Source organism: Alexandromys fortis, unplaced genomic scaffold (genome assembly GCF_014885135.2).
Source record: "Alexandromys fortis isolate MF-2015 unplaced genomic scaffold, M_Fortis_MF-2015_v1.1 scaffold_2_26212498_36691700, whole genome shotgun sequence".
NCBI lineage: Eukaryota > Metazoa > Chordata > Mammalia > Rodentia > Cricetidae > Alexandromys > Alexandromys fortis.
Window position 1 is genome coordinate 4,847,239 of NW_026067931.1, and position 16,228 is coordinate 4,863,466.

A 16,228-nucleotide genomic window follows, 5' to 3' on the forward strand; every position below is an offset into this window, starting at 1 on the left:
TAATACTTGAACTTAAATAGTTCAATCCCATCTTATTATGTCCTATGTATATGACGTCATCCACACCTGCACTATGAAAGCTCTGTGTGTATGTGTCTTTGGAAAACAAGGCATATATATGAATGCAGCTACAATTAACTGGCCAGTAAGACTGGCCTATTTGGGCTTTTTGTTCTTTTGGATATTTTTGAGACAGGGTCTTATTCCATTGCCTTGAACTCCCAATCCTCCTGCTTCAGCCGCCAAAGTGAAGTCTAACCTGTATGTATAAAAGATGGCTCTCCATCCATTGCAATAGCTGCCCAGACTGGTACTCCTTGAATTCAGGTAGAGCCATGTGGCTGGCTCTGGTCAACTTTATATGAGCAGGGGGATGCTCCCCGGGCTAGTGGAGGGAATCAGTACGGTAAGCCTCTATGCTCCTTCTGTCTTGAGGGACTGGAGACCACAAGGTCACAATGGCGGCCTCACAAAGAAGGAGGGACCCTGACACCCCTGACTGGCATGAAGGAGAATTGCCCAGGAGAGCTGCCCAGCCTAAAATAACCAACTTGGTTTTGTGCAAACTACCAACTCTCCTTGGACTAAGCCACTACGTGTTAGAACTCTTTGTTTCCGCGCACAGCACACCTCAACAGAATATACGCTGAAGTACAATGTATATTAAAAGGTTTCTAGCCGGGCAGTGGTGGCGCACGCCTTTAATCCCAGCACTCGGGAGGCAGAGGCAGGCGGATCTCTGTGAGTTCGAGACCAGCCTGGTCTACAAGAGCTAGTTCCAGGACAGGCTCCAAAGCCACAGAGAAACCCTGTCTTGGGGAAAAAAAAAAAAAGAAAAAGAAAAAGAAAGAAAGAAAATGCTCTTTAAAAAAAAGGTTTCTAAGTAAAAGCAAATAGAAAGATTCTTATATGTAAGAAAAGCCTGCGAGTTACAATTTTACCATCTTAGATAAATTTTTTTAAAAAATCTCAGCAACAGGAACAGCTGTGTTAGGTAAATTCAAACTGGTGTCTCACCTTCTAATGATATGCAAATGCTCCCTCACCACTGGGTACTAAACAAAGCAGAATACACCATACAAATACATTTGGAAAAAGAATAAACCAAAAGCCAGCCTTCAAGTTTACCTCCTTGGGGCAAACCTTACTTCCTTTCAGAGGCCAGCTCTACAGCTCGTGGAGGAACACTTGCCCGTGTACTGTGCAGTCCCCAGTACAGGGTTCCTCGACTTTCCTCTTTATACGAGAGCCCCCTAGAAAATAACACAGACACTTGCCTTCCGAAAAGAACGCAACTATGTATCTCTTCCCTCTGTGGAGGCATGAGGATGTGATGGGACGGACAGGTGATGCCATCCCAGGGTCTCTAAGCACCCTAAACTGTCCCTGAACTCAGTGCTGATAACAGTCTGGTACTGGGGCATCATAAACAGAAATGTCTACCCTAAATTTTTATTTTAAAATTTTAAAATACTATTGGGGGAGAACGATAAAATTATATTACAATCTCAAAAAAATAATAAATAATTTAAAAAATACTATTAAGTTCGTAGAGTACACAACTTCCTGTCATGTTCTCCCCACCCCCACCCCCACCCCCGGCTGTTAGCCAAAATCGATTTTTCTGTCCCTATAAATTGGATTACACTAGGTGAGGTGTCTCATAAGTAAAACCACAGAGTCTGCACCCTTCACTCCCCATGATGTCTTCTGGGTTGGAGTAGCATTTTGTACTATTGGCTGGGTAGCCTGCAGCCGTAAATCACAGGAGTGACCTAGTGCATTTAACATTCTGAATGGCAACATAGTGTCCAGAACATGCTCCCTAAGTGCCAAACCCAGCTTGGACACCGACCCCCTGCCCACAACAGCATGCCTTGGAAAAGGTGGATTTCCAGGGCTGGCTGGGATAACGTGCTATGGAAAGATCCACGTGGAACAGGAAATGAGGTGGTGGTGTCCCGACAGGACATGGGCCAGGCACTGGCATCCTGCTGGTGACCGCTACTTAAAAATAAAACAACAGAAGACAGACATGCTGCTGTCCATCTGTCTTCCAGGCGCCCAGGAAACTAAGGAGGGAGGACTGTCATGGACTTGAGGCCCTCACAGCCATATATCAATGCCTGCCTCTAAATAAACAAAGCTAGGGCTGGAGAGATGGCTCGGCAGCTAAGAGCAATCGCTGCTCTTCCAAAGGACTTAGGTTCAGTTCCCAACACTCACTCCAAGGCCCCTCTTCTGATCGCCAAGAGCGCCGCACACATGTGGTGGACAGACTTACACGCAGGCAAAACACCCATATTCATAAAATAAAAATCTCAAAAATATTTTTAATTAAATAAATAAATACAATTTTACACGTGTCACTTTTTCAAGTGGCATCTACATACCTTGTTGCTTTCACGCTACCCACTCCTAACTATTGCCACCTAAGGGTGCCATGAAGAACGTCCTTACACACTAAGAACTGCAAGGCCCCTGCAGGAGTCTTTCCTTCAACTGAGATTTCAGAGCTAAGACAGCCACTTAAAGCACTCTGAGGCAGAGGCAGGAGGATCTCTGTAGGTTGGAAACCAGCGTGTTCTACTTACTGAGTTCCAGGACAGCCAGGGATGTGCAGAGCCCCTGACTCAAAGAGGAGGAAGAAGAGGAGGGGGAAGAGGAGAAGGAGAAGACCACTGAAGAGATTTATGTGTGCTCTTGAAAAAATAACAACAACACTGCACAGACATACAAAGAAGGAGGAAGAAGAGTTTGGGCAAAAGCCATTTCCAAAGCTCACTCTCAGTCAGCTTAACCCTTCCCAGCCCCAACAATGCTCCCTGGATAGTTGTAATTTTTATAAAATTTACCCTGAGATACAAAGACGCAAATAACTGTGATACAAAGACACAAATAACTGTTTTCCAGATTCTCCGGGACTCAAGCAAGCTTTTTAAATTAGAGTCTCCAAGCGTGCTGGAAGAGACAGGGTCTCTGCACAGACTGAACACACCCTGAGTCCACTGCGGTCGGGACCGCTCAGACAGCAAGCCTTCATGCATCTTTCTGCTTTACTCTTGCATCCTGCTTTTAACTTGAGAATGCACTAAATTACTTCCGAAACGCTTGTTTGGACATTTCCCTTCCCTGGGGTTTTTCATTAAGCAAAGGGAGAATTAAAACAAAATCCAGAACAGTGATTTGATGGGGGGGGGGGGAGGTTACTGCTCTGGCTCTGCAGCTGGTACCTGCTAGTTAGTTACTCTTGTCTTACGTGTCTCTGAGCATCTGATTCCGAGAAGACACCAGAGGACAAGACAGAGGACGCTGGGAATGAGAAGTGTGCTCTGTTACTAAGCTGGGTTATAGCATAAGTAATTGGCTTTTATATAGAAGACAGGCTTTGGAAACATGTAGGGACTGAAGGGGAGGCTAAGGCTAACGCTCGCTGCCACCACAGACAAACAAGGAGTAACAGTTGTTTTGTTTTTAAGACAGAATTTGCTGTTTATCCAGGCTGGCCTCAACCTGATGCTGATGCCTCAGGCTCCAGAGGACTGGGTTACAGGTACACACCATCAAACCTAGCATTTTTCTTATTTATCTATTTTTATTGATGCACACTGATTGTTTTGTTCACATGTATGTCTATGTAAAGGTGCTGGATCCCCTGGAACTGGAGTTGCAGATAGTTGTGAAGTTGAGAGCCACCGTGTGGGTGCTAGGAATTGAACTGTGGTCCTCTGGAAGAGCAGCCAGTGCTCTGAACTGCTGAGCCATCTCATCTCTCCAGCCCCCTAAACCTAGCATTTTTATTGTGATGGTTTTAGTTCTTTGTAAAAATCATCTTCGGTTATACTTTATAATACCGTACCACTAATTGCTTTCTGGTCCCTAATTTTCCTTCATTTTTTTTCCCTCTGCCTGCCCCCTCCGCATACTGAAGGGCAGAAAACCCTTCCAACTGTAATATAAAAATTTCCTAGTTTATTTTTTGGTACCAATTTACTTATGCTGTGTGTGGATGAACCACAGTCCATGAGGAGGTCAGGAGTCACAACTTGTAAGAGTTGGCTCCACCTTGTCCAACCTTCTGGGAACCAAATTCAAATTGTCCAGTGGCAAGAGTCTTTGCCAACTGAGCCGTCTTCTGGCCACCATGTTGTCAGTACAAAGAGAAAAAAACCAAAACACCTCGTTCATCATATGCTGACCACACAGTAGGAATTATTCAGGAACTAATGGCAGCTACTCACGGAACAACTATTTTAAGGATGAGCAATCGTTACTCGAAGTCAACACGAGACAACCCTGCACCTGGGTGTGACTGGTCATTCATTGCCCAAGGTCTTTTCATTACATTTGATCTCTATCAGCTTTAACATACTTGGCTACCATCAGCCAAGGGGCTCACAGGAAGGATGCCCGGCATGGGAAAACTCGATGCCAACTTTGAGGGTTATGTTTGACGCTTTCGGTTCACAGTTATAAACATTAAGACTTCAAGGTGTGAGTTTTCCGGTCACACACTTAACTGGTCGCTCACTCAGGGCTCAGTCTCATGCCACCCAAGTGGCAAGCAAATACACACACACACACACACACACACACACACACACACACACACACACACCCCTTACAACCACATGAATCCTGTCGGTGCACTTCTGGGGACGCATTGCATTCTTGGCGAGCTTTCCAAAGCGCAACTCTTTTTGGGTCAACAATACTGTTTCCCTTCCCTCCAGCTCCCCAAATCTACAGGAAGCGTCACACTTCAATGCCCTAGGCAAGTGAGAGAAGCCTGAGCCTGAGAGGCGGCTCACAGGCCCTGAGGCCCCGCAGGTCCGGCTGCGCTCCAATGACCGTGGAGACTGGCATTGCCCCGGGAGGCCGGAGGGTCTGCAGGGGATGCACCCACACACACGCGCGACGCCAACCAAGAACGCCTGGAGGGGGAAGGCCAGCAAAGGAGGGCGACCCCTGCTAGCGGCGTCCCCTCCCGTCCCCCAGAACGATCTCTGAGGATTACCAGCACCCGAAGGAACAGGTGAGAGCCCAGTACCTTCTCTCCAGCGCCGGCCGGCCGCTCCTCACGGAGCTCGCGGGCCGCTGCACTCCCTGCCAGCAGCCGCTCGCCCCGTGCTCCGCCGCTCGAGGTCTGGACGCCTTAGGGGCCCGCCAGCCACACCCATTTGTCACGCCCACAGGCTACGCCCCGCGGGTCACGCCCCATCCTGCTGTCCGCAGCGCTGCAGCGCCCCGCGGTGGCCACTGGCCACTACGCCGCCCACGCCTCGGGCTGCAGGACAGCCGCTGATGGTTGTTTCTGCAGCTGCAGCAGGCTCAACTGACGAGAGGACTGAGCAGAGAACCCTCCTGCCCCCACCTGTGGCCATGTACAAACTGACCGGTTGGAGCCAATGGAAGCTCAACACCGAGGAAGCTGCAGAGCGTGGAGAACCCTCTCTCCCACTGCCACGGGCAAGGGCACCAATGCCCACCCACGCGTTCCGAGTGGACTTACGTGCTGTTGTCTTGACTATTTTTCTCTCGCTCTTTCACAGCTACTTTTTCAGTACCTAGAAGAGCTCCCTGGGCAGCAAAAACTAGGAGTAACCACTCCATAAATGTCACCAACTCCTGGCCTGTGTGAGACTCTGCCTCAAAAAGGAGAGAAACGGGGCGGGGGTGGGGGTGAGGGATGCTACTAAGAGATTTACAGAAGTGGGGAACGCAGCCTAATGTAAGCCAAAGGTTACTTCAAAGTGTGTGTTTATTCAAATTCATAGCACCCCCAATGACCAGGCACAGATAATCGATGCCAGTTCCTCCTCATTATGTGAATGTCGGTCTGCTCAGGACAAATCTTTATGGGGCAGGCTGGGAGCTCAGTGGGTAAGTGCTTGCTGCTAAAACGTGAGAACCTGCATTCAAATCTCCGGCGCCGATTTAATCCCCAATCTTGAAGGACTGGATCTCATTGACCCCTTTGCTCACAAAAGCCGAGGTGGACGGATCAACAGGCTGAGAAAGTGAAACTTCAGTCTTACCCGAGGCTGGGGCTAAGTTTGCGGTGAAGTTCATTATTTTCCGTATCCTCTCGGGAATATGGCTGGTTTCCAAGGAAAGACAAACACGAAGGCCCCTCCTCCTCTTAGACTATTTGTTTCCCTCTGGTCTCCTTATCCACTAGGAGAAACTCCAAAATCCCCGCCCACCCTAGGAGAGGGTAAATACATGATCCCTCAAAACTATTTGGGAATACCCCCATCTTCGCGGCCCTAGCCGCTGTTTTATTTAGCAGAATGTGAAAACTCCCCTCTGGGTGAATTAGTTGATGTCATTCCCTACCCGGAACTGTTGGGATAGACACATTTCCTTTCCCTGCCTGGTAGCTCCAGGTTGCTCTGCCAGCAGGTCTCAACGACGCTCTAGAGTTCCCAAGGCAGAGCAGGTACACGTGACATTTCTAAGTGATTATTTCTCTCTCAGCCACACTGAGAAATTGTCTTCCCTCCCTAGGGATTAATATGCAGTTAACAGCTGCTGAAGGTTGGCATTTTCTTCAGTGGTGTGGCCCCTGGTGAGGGGACCATGCTCCTGTAGACAATCCAAATGAAATTCACTGGTTGGGGTCATTTTTTTAAAAAAAAGAACGGAAGTAGAAGCGGGGGATGGATGAAGAAAGAAATAGGTCATTGAAAGCAAATCCAGAAGAGAACGAGAGAATAACGGGAGTGACTCTGACTGAAACCGACTGTTGAATATAATTAACATATGCTAATAGAAACTAAAGCGCAAAGGTTTTCCTAACTAGTTCCCTGAATAAACTCCCTAAGACACAGCCGGCTCACTTCCCTGAGAGGCATTTAAAGCTTTAGCGTCAGTCACAGTGAGATGGGGTTTAAACTATATTCGTGGGCCGCGGGAGCAGTCACGCTGAAAAGAACAAAAAGCCATCCCGCCAGGCACGTGAGGGCTCCCGGGGAGCTGACTAGTCTGCGTTTGTTCCCCGACTTTGATTAATGGGAATTCCAGGCACTGGCTGAGCTGGCTTGGAGATCTGATCTCCAAGGAGCCACAGTTTAGAGAATGAAAAGAAACTCTTAAATCTTCCTCAGACTTCCTGGGTTTGAGGAAGGCCCCCCAGTCAACAGCCCCGTTCTTGCTCTGTGGTTGACCCAGGCATAGCCTCAGTTCATGACACGGATAAGCCAAAGCTTGTTGTTCTGCTAGTCACACACTAAAAATCCTTGGAGTTTATAGTTTGGGGTGGCTATTAATAAAACTACTATAAACATTTATAAATATATTTTTTAATTACATTTATTTATGCATATGTTTGTGTGTGTGTTTGTCAGGGGAAACAGGAGGGGGTGTAGAGCACTGCTTTAAAAAAAGCATTGGAGGAACAAGGCTTGTTAAACGCGTGGCTTATTTTCTTCAGAGACCGATATGATTAATGCCTGGTCACCCAGAAGGCTGGAGTGGATGTTGTCTGACCCGGTGATCTTTTTGCTATTCTATGGAGTCAGCCTTCCTGCACGTCCCAAATCCTGGCCATTGTTTAGTCCTGATCTTGAGCCCTGTCTCGCAGTGAATAGAATCCATCTTATGAAAGAGGTCCCACGTTCTTTGCAGTTTCCACTAATAGAATCTATCCTTTTGCTAATTACAAATCACTCCTCCTTCGGCCCTAGCCCTGAGCTCTGTTTACCAGCCAGCAGAACTCAGGTTCTTTTCACAACAGTTAGAGGGTGGCTCTCAACTGGATGTGACTCTCGTTCTAGGAGAGCCAGTGTCCTCCGCAGGCACTGGGCATACACATGGGGCACAAAGACATGTGTAGGTAAAACACTCATGCACATAAAATAAAAATAAGCAAATATTCCAAAAGAGGAAGAAAGGAAAAGCTCAGACATTTTCTGCCGTCATTTGTTTTTGCATTCCCTGTCAGGTTTGGAGCAGAATCCCACAGTGATGAATCGGTAGCAAAGCCCGAGGGACAAGATTCCACACAGGCAACCATACAAGTTCACCTGGCAGCAGCTGAAAGCAATAAAGAATGTCATCAAAGGAGAGGCCCTCGAGTTAAAGGAATTTGGATAAGGTATGTCCAAGTGGAACCTTCACAGCTTATAGAAATTCCTACAATCTCTGTCCAAAGTCTACAAACATCCTGAGAACATTATGTTACAAGGGAGACGGAGACAGGAAGGTCCCTGGTCTCAAGAAGGTAGAGGCCAGCCTGAGGAACATAAAGAATCCAATATCTAAACAAACAACAAAAAACAAAGCAGCAGGAACATCGACAACAAACTGGTGATGTCATGAACAAACATGTTAGTTGAGAGGGAAGAGAGTCTGAACCCTGAATAACAACAGTGATGATTTAATATCTTTTTAAAATTTTGAAAATTTATTTGAGAGTGTTTGTATCAGCTCCTGTATGGAAGTTGCTTTCAAAGGCCAGAAGCATCAGATTCCCTGGAGCTGGAGCTACAGATGGTTGTGAGCCATCCAGTGCGTGTGCTGGGAATTGAACTCTGGTCCTCTGGAAGAGTGGCACGTGCCTGCCTGCATTAGTTATTGTTGTGGCAAGATATCATGACCGAAGGCAACTGTAGACAAAGGAGTTTATTTCTGCTCATAGTGCCAGAGGGCTAGAGTTCAGAACACTGGAGTGGTGTGGCCACAGCCAGGCATGGCAGTAGGAGGAGGAAGTTGAGAGATCACATCTTAGTTGCACACAGAAAATAAAAGAGGGGCAGGGGACAGGAGTGAAACAAGGCTATACCCCCTAGGTGATGTTCAAGACTGTACCAGGCCGGGCATCTCTCATTCAAACCATACAAGCACTCTTATCTGCTGAGCCACCCCTCAGGCTCCAGGAACCATCTCATCAATGCCATTGTGGAATTAATAGTGTAACGCGGTGCTTTTGTGGTCTGTCAAAAGGAACTGTAGCGTGGTTTGAAATTTGTGCTGTCTCTTTTATTAGTAAACAAAAACACAGCTTCTTGTTGGATGGAAACAACAACAATGATGGTTTGCACCTCTAACCATAGCACTTTGGACTGGAGGCAGGAGGATCGCTGGTTTGAGCCAGCTTGGGCCACATGGCAAGATCTCATCTGGAGAAGAAGGAAGAAGAAAACAACAAAGAAGTTGGTGGGTAGACCTTTTCCGGGCTGGAGTCAGCAGTGCAGTAAATCACCAGAGAACATCTCTCTCTAGCCTGCACTTCCGTCATGGGTTTCAGTCTTATGCCTGTTCCCTCATGGTTGTAAGATGGCTTGCTCACCTCGAATGCCCATGTTTCTAAGCAACCTTGTTCAGAGCTGAAAAGCGAGACTGGGAAGGTGGCTCAGCTGGAAAAACGCTTGCCACACAAGCGTGAGGACCGAGCTCAGATCCTCAGAACCCTTGTAGAAAGCTGCGAGGCAGCACACACGTGAAAGCCAAGTGACGGGGAACAGAGACAGGTAGGTTTCTAGGGCTCCACACATGCAATGTCATGTGCATGTGCACAAACAGTTGAACATATAACATATACCACATACACATACACAAGTGCATGATTTAAAAATAAAAGAGACACTGGAGCTACAGCTTAGTTGGTAGAGTTCTTGCCTAACATGCATGAAGCTCTGGGTTGATCCCAGAATAAACCATTGTAGTGGCACATGCTTGTGATCCTAACTCTTTGGAGGCAGAAGCAGGATGATCATCTTCAGCTACATAGCGAGTATGAGGCCAGCCTGGGATGCATGGTATCTTATCTTAAAAAAAAAAAAAAGAAATTAAAATTTAAAAATTAAAAAGATAGGGCTGGTGGGGGCTGGAGAGATGGCTCAGAGGTTAAGAGCATTGCCTGCTCTTCCAAAGGTCCTGAGTTCAATTCCCAGCAACCACATGGTGGCTCACGACCGTCTATAATGAGGTCTGGTGCCCACTTCTGGCCTGCAGGCATACATGTAGACAGAATATTGTATACATAATAAATAAATAAATATATAAAAAAAGATAGGGCTGAAGAGATGGATCAATGGTTGATGAGATGGTTCAATGGTTAAAGATTGGTTGTTCTTCCAGAGGACCGTAGTTCAATTCCCAGCATCCACATGGCAGCTCACAACCATCTGTGACTTAAGTTCCAGTGGATCTGACTCCCCTCACACAGATATACATGCAGGCCAAACACCAATGCACATGAAATAAAAATAAACTATTTTAAAAAATAAAATAAAAGACAAAGACAACATGATAGATATCTTTTTAATAAAATTGGTTACTTCCGGGTATGGTGGCACACACCTTTAATCTTAGCACTCGGGAGGCAGAGGCAGACAGATCTCTGTGAGTCTGAAGCCAGTCTGATCTACAGAATGAGTTCCAGGACAGTCAGGGCTACACCGGAAAACCCTGTCTTGAAAAACAAAATAAAACAAAACAAATGGTCACTATAGCTAGATTAAGAGAGTTGCCTTGTAATAACATGCAGTGGCAAGAGTGTAGAAAGCAAGAATCTTGACTTACCTTCTCCCCAGTCCTGTTCATTGCTATGATTATTATTTTCTTATTATTTATTTATTATGTATACAAGGGCACCAGACGTCATTACAGATGGTTGTGAGCCACCATGTGGTTGCTGGGAATTGAACTCAGGACCTCTGGAAGAACAGGCAATGCTCTTAACCACCGAGCCATCTCTCCAGCCCCTCTTTGTTTCATTTTGTATCTGAGGCGGGGTCCCATGTAGCTGAGACAAGATGGGCTTGAGCTTCGGGTTGTCCACCCCTTACTCCTCTGCTGGCTCTATAGGTATCAACACTTCCAGTTTTTGTAGTTTTCTTTCAAACAGCACTTACGTTCATTTCTCTTTTTTAAAATCCACTTTTCTTTCTATAGATTTACTGTGTGTGTGGGCAGGTGTGCATGTGTGTGCTATACCACAAATATGTGGAGGTCAGAGGAAAACTTAGGAGAGTTGATTCTCTCCTCCAATTGTGTGGCTTCTGGGACTGGAACTCACCACCGGGCTTGGTGGCAAGTGCTGGCCCCAGCTCTCATTTGACACATAAGGTCTGATTGTTAAAAAAATAAATAAAAATAAAAAAGGTAAGGAAAAAAATTACTAAAATAAAAAAACACCTGGCCATTAAAATTTAGAATGTTAGCCAGGCAGTGGTGGTGTACATCTCTATCTCTAATTTCAGCACTTGGAAGGCAGAGGTGTGGGGCCCACAGATGCCAGCCTGCTCTATTTTGACTAAAGGTCAGAGAGTTTGAACTTATTTTTACTCTTTCAAAGCTGCTGACAGCAGGTATGGCTACAAACAAGAGATCCTGACCTAGGATGTGATTAATTAGTTTTTTTTTTTTGTTTTTTTTTTTTTTTTTGGGTTTTTCGAGACAGGGTTTCTCTGTAGCTTTGGTGCCTGTCCTGGAACTAGCTCTCTTGTAGACCAGGCTGGCCTCGAACTCCCAGAGATCCGCCTGCCTCTGCCTCCCCAGTGCTGGGATTAAAAGCATGCGCCACCACCGCCGGGTGATTAATTAGTATTTTGACTATAGAGGTGGATCCTTTTACCGGGACCAAATCCTTATATCATATTAATTTTCCTTATATCATATTAATGAAGGTTGTTGCCTCCCCCCTCCCCTTTAGGGGTTCGGTATTCACTGAATGGCCCTCCTGGTGCTGTTCTGTATTTCTGTCTTTTATTTCTCTTTTATCTGTTTCTTTTGCTTAATAATTCTAACTCTCACACTCCTAATCTGGAACATGAGAATTTTATTAAGACTGGACCCTGACATGGAGGCAGGTGGGTCTTTGTGAGTTGAGGTGTCAGCCTGGTCTACAGAGTAAGTTCCAATACAGCCAGGGCTGTTACCTGAAATTTGTAATGGCGTAAGCGAATGCAGACAGATTGTCAAAATATAGACAGCTTTAATGGAGGAATAGACTTACAGAACCACCGTTCCCGCGGAGACCAGGAAAGCAGAAGCGAGCGCTGGGAGCACTCTCGCCAAATTTATAGGAAAACTTTAGCCTGAGGCGAACACGCCCCCTAAGGGGTGGGACTTATCCTTACAGAAATTACCTAGCACGAGTGAGAAGGAGACATGGAACACCAACAAACCTGCTTAGGAGTTTATTAGAGGGGAGTGAGTACAGGCCTCTGCCTCCTGAGTGCTGGGATTAAAGGTGTGTGCCACCACCGCCCAGCAATGATCAACATTTTAATATATAACAGGAAGTGTTCTATCGTTGGTTGGTTAGTGTGATGGTTTGAATGAGAATGGCCCCCAGAGGTTCATATGTTTGAATGATTGGTTGCCAGTTAGTGGAACTGCTTGGGAAGGATTAGGAGGTGTGACCTTATTGGAGAAGTGTGTCACTGGGAGTGGGCTTTGAGGTTTGAAAAGCTCACTCCAGGCCTAGAGCCTCTTTCTTTGCTGAATGCCTGTGGATCCACACGTAAACCTCTCAGCTATTGTTCCAACTCCACACCTGTACGTGTACTCCATACCTGATGATCAGGTACTAACCCTTTCAAAGTGTAAGCAAGCCCCTAATTAAATGGTTTCTTTTGTAAGGTTTGCCTTGGTTGCAGTGTGGATTGAATCGAGCACATAGGAGGTTGGAGTGGCCAAGTTGGCACCACAATCTTGACAGCTGTGCCAAAGGCATAACAACTGTGCCAAAAGTGTAACAACTATGCCAAAAAAAAAAACAGCTAGAAAAGGGTTCGAAATTAAAAAACAATGACATCACAAAACCCATAAAAATATTCCCAGCCAAGATGGCACTGAAGGAGAGTGAGGTGGGAGGAGACCTGACTTGTTTACAAAAAGATGATCATTGAAGTCAAAGGTGGGATAAGATGACATAAAATGCCTGATGCCCCCGTGATCTCCAATGGGGGCTATAGGGGCTGTGGCTCATGTGGATGTGACTGCTGATGTGATTGGCTAATTCCCCTTCTGCTTCTTTTGGGATTTGTGGGGTTTTGCTTTATAAATTGCATGCTGTAAGGAAATAAACGAGTTCTGGCTTGACCCGACTCCTGGCTGCATCTGATATTCTCCAGGACCTGGGGGCTGGGTGGCAAGCAGAGCTCACTTCCCCTCCTCAGCCAAAGCCGGTCACAGGCGGCTGGCTCAATTCTTCGGTGGGGTCTACAGAGGGACCTCGCAACAGTGTCTTCTCACAGCAACAGAACAGCAACTAAGAAAGTTTGCAGCTTTCTTCCCTTCCTTTTAGCAAATCCTGTAGATTAAATGACCTGAGAAAACTAATTTTTGAGATCTTATCTGGGTTCTGTTCCTTCACTAAGTAAGCAGGAGCCGCTTCTCATCTTTCCTCCTTTATTAGTAGAGGGGCTGCCGCAGGCCCTTAGCTGTCAGTGTCCCTTAAGTAGGGACTCATCTCACACAGGGCCTTCTTGAGCTTCAGAGCTGTTCCACCACCCATTCCCTGTGTCCCTGAGATGAGCTGTTTGACCTCAGTTCTCTTGCCTATAAAGTGGAGGGAATAATATTACTTGCGGAATACTTCGAAGTTTACATCACTGTGCAACAGTGTCTTTATTCATGCAAAATTTGGACGGGAAATGGTGCTCATTTTTCCTAACACCACAAAATATCTCTTAGAAAGCTAGGAGCCTTTTCTAGAATGACGGGTCAGTTAAAATGAAAATTTAATAGTCAATTTTATCCCTTAAAATCTATGGGAAGTCCTGGAAGACAGAGCCTAAAAGAAGTTATTTTTTATTTCTTTCCCTAAAATATTGGAGAATGGAGCCAGGGTCTTGTGGTTGCTAGGTAAGTGCCCTTCCACCAGCCTAGGTCCCTGGTTGGCTATTTTGTTTGTTTGAGACAACATATGGTGTGTAGCCACAGCTAGCCTGGAACTCCAAATCTTCCTGCCTTCATTTGTAGAGTGTGGAACATTACAGCCACATGCCCCCACAGCCGGTACATTACCTTTCCTTGCTTGTTAGCTCATTCCTAGTGGCTTCTTTTTTTTAAAAATATTTATTTATTTATTTATTATGTATACAATATTCTGTCTGTGTTTATGACTGCAGGACAGAAGAGGGCACCAGACCTCATTACAGATGGTTGTGAGCCACCATGTGGTTGCTGGGAATTGAACTCAGGACCTTTGGAAGAGCAGGCAATGCTCTTAACCTCTGAGCCATCTCCCCAGCCCTCCTAGTGGCTTCTTGCAGCTCAAGTTGACCTCGTTGGCGTTTCCCAAGTCTTACGGCATGTAGAAAACTTGATGTTTATTACTGTCTTGAAGTTTCTGTAAAAAAATATATTTTCTAGGACTCTGCAGAAAGCTCACCAGATATTCTCTTCCTCCTCATTTTCTGCACCCTCCCTCCCTGCCTCTCCCCCAACTCCCCCTGCACTGACTGAGCATCCATCAACCTGCCATGGTTTCTTACAACAGAGAAAACCACGAGGAGCCAAGAGAAGCAGGCTGACATTCTTGAGCACGCTCTCCCAGGAGACGGCCACAGACAGGCTGATTACCACAGCAGCCAGTTCACTGGGCAGAGCTGCAGCAAAGTTTCTTAAAAGCTTTCAGGGTTCTTCTAAGGCATCTCAACTCACATTTTAACCTGAAAGAATCTACTTATAGGATTTCTTTGAAAATCAGTGTTGTTTCTAGAACTTTTATCCCTTTTTTTTTTTTATTTTATCTTTTATACTTTGTGTTTTTAATCCCGTTTGAAACCTGACGGCATTGAAATGAGGACAGCAGTTAGAGAAAAGCAACCAAGATTTTCAGAGCCTAGGTGTTCAGACTTTGTCAGATGACGGCTGATGATGCTGAACTAGAGGGCTTCGAGCCTTTATTCAACTATTGCATTTAGCTAGTGTTCAACACAACTGAGGACTCTTGCCCCTCAGAGTCTGGTTGGAGCCTCTCACCTTCTGAGAAGAAAGAATTCCAACACAATTAATGTTTTCTATGAAGGTCGCTGTCAAAGAAATAAGATTCCTTTGTATGAAAAGAGCAAAGACTCAGGTAAAGGTGTGGATGTGTTCGAAGGTGGGTAGGAAGGGCCTCATCCCTTTCACCAGATAAGATAGTTGACTCTCGAGTAAATACATTCTACCTTCTTGAGTCTCTGTGATCTTACCAATTATAATCTTGTTAAGTGCCCAGTGATCTCATTTAGGTTCCTCAGCAACCAATTCTAAATAATAGCGTTAAACCTCACTAAAATCTATGTTATAAATACTCAACTATGCTCTCAAGTACGTCCTTCTGACTCTCTCTTTCTCTCTGTTTTTTGTTTGTTTGTTTGTTTGAGATAGGGTCTCACTGAATAACTCTGGCTGTCCCGGAACTCATTAGGGTAGACCAGGCTGGCCTTGAACTCACAGAGAACCACCGGACTCGGCCTCACAAGAACGGGGACTAAAGGCCTGTACCACCACGTCCAGCCTCTCATTTTCTCTTAATCTTTTTTGTTTGTTGATGGAGGTGGGTCTTGTAATAATAAAGAAACTGCCTCGGTCCTCATAGGACAGAAAATTAGGTAGGCGGAGTAGACAGAAGAAAATTCTGGGAGAAAGAAGCTTAGTGAGAGGAGTCACCATGATGCTCCCGCTCCAGACAGACACAGGTTAAGATCCTCCCTGGTAAGCCAGCTCATGGGCTACACAGAATATTAGAAATGGGTTAGAACAATATGTAAGAGCTAGCCAATAAGAAACTGGACCTAGCCGGGCCAGACAGTGTTTGAAAGAATACAGTTTCCGTGTAATTATTTCTGGGTATAAACTAGCCATGCGGGCGGCCGGGTGCTGGGGACACAGCCCTGCCGCTCCTAATTCAACAGTTTGTTTGTTTTTGTTTTTTTGAGACAGGATTTCTCTGAGTAACAGTGTCCTGGAACTAGCTCTTGTAGACCAGGCTGGCCTCAAACTCACAGAGATCCACCTACCTCTGCCTCCCGAGTGCTGGGATTAAAGGCGTGCGCCACCACCACCCGGCTCATTTTCTCTTAATCTTTATGCTTAAAGTTAATATTCAGACTGGGCTTAGGGAGTACATGACTTTAATTCCAGTACTCAGGAGGCAGAGGTACCCCAGCCTGGTCTATATAGGGTTCCTTGCCAGCCAGCACTGTACAGTAAGACTGTTTCAAAACAAACAAAATACCTCAATAACAACAACAACAAACAAACAAACAAACAACTGTTGTGGGGT

General features: G+C 45.8%; 1 protein-coding gene across 1 annotated transcript in view; it reads right to left on the reverse strand.

Annotated features, from left to right (window-relative positions):
- Ankrd6 (ankyrin repeat domain 6) overlaps positions 1–5,160 on the reverse strand; it is a 135,628-nt gene extending 130,468 nt beyond the window's left edge. Inside the window, exon 1 of the mRNA XM_050145503.1 lies at positions 5,051–5,160. The gene's annotated coding sequence lies outside the window, so the exon portion shown is untranslated. The remainder of the gene's footprint in view (positions 1–5,050) is intronic.
- Between the last annotated feature and the right edge of the window lie 11,068 nt (positions 5,161–16,228).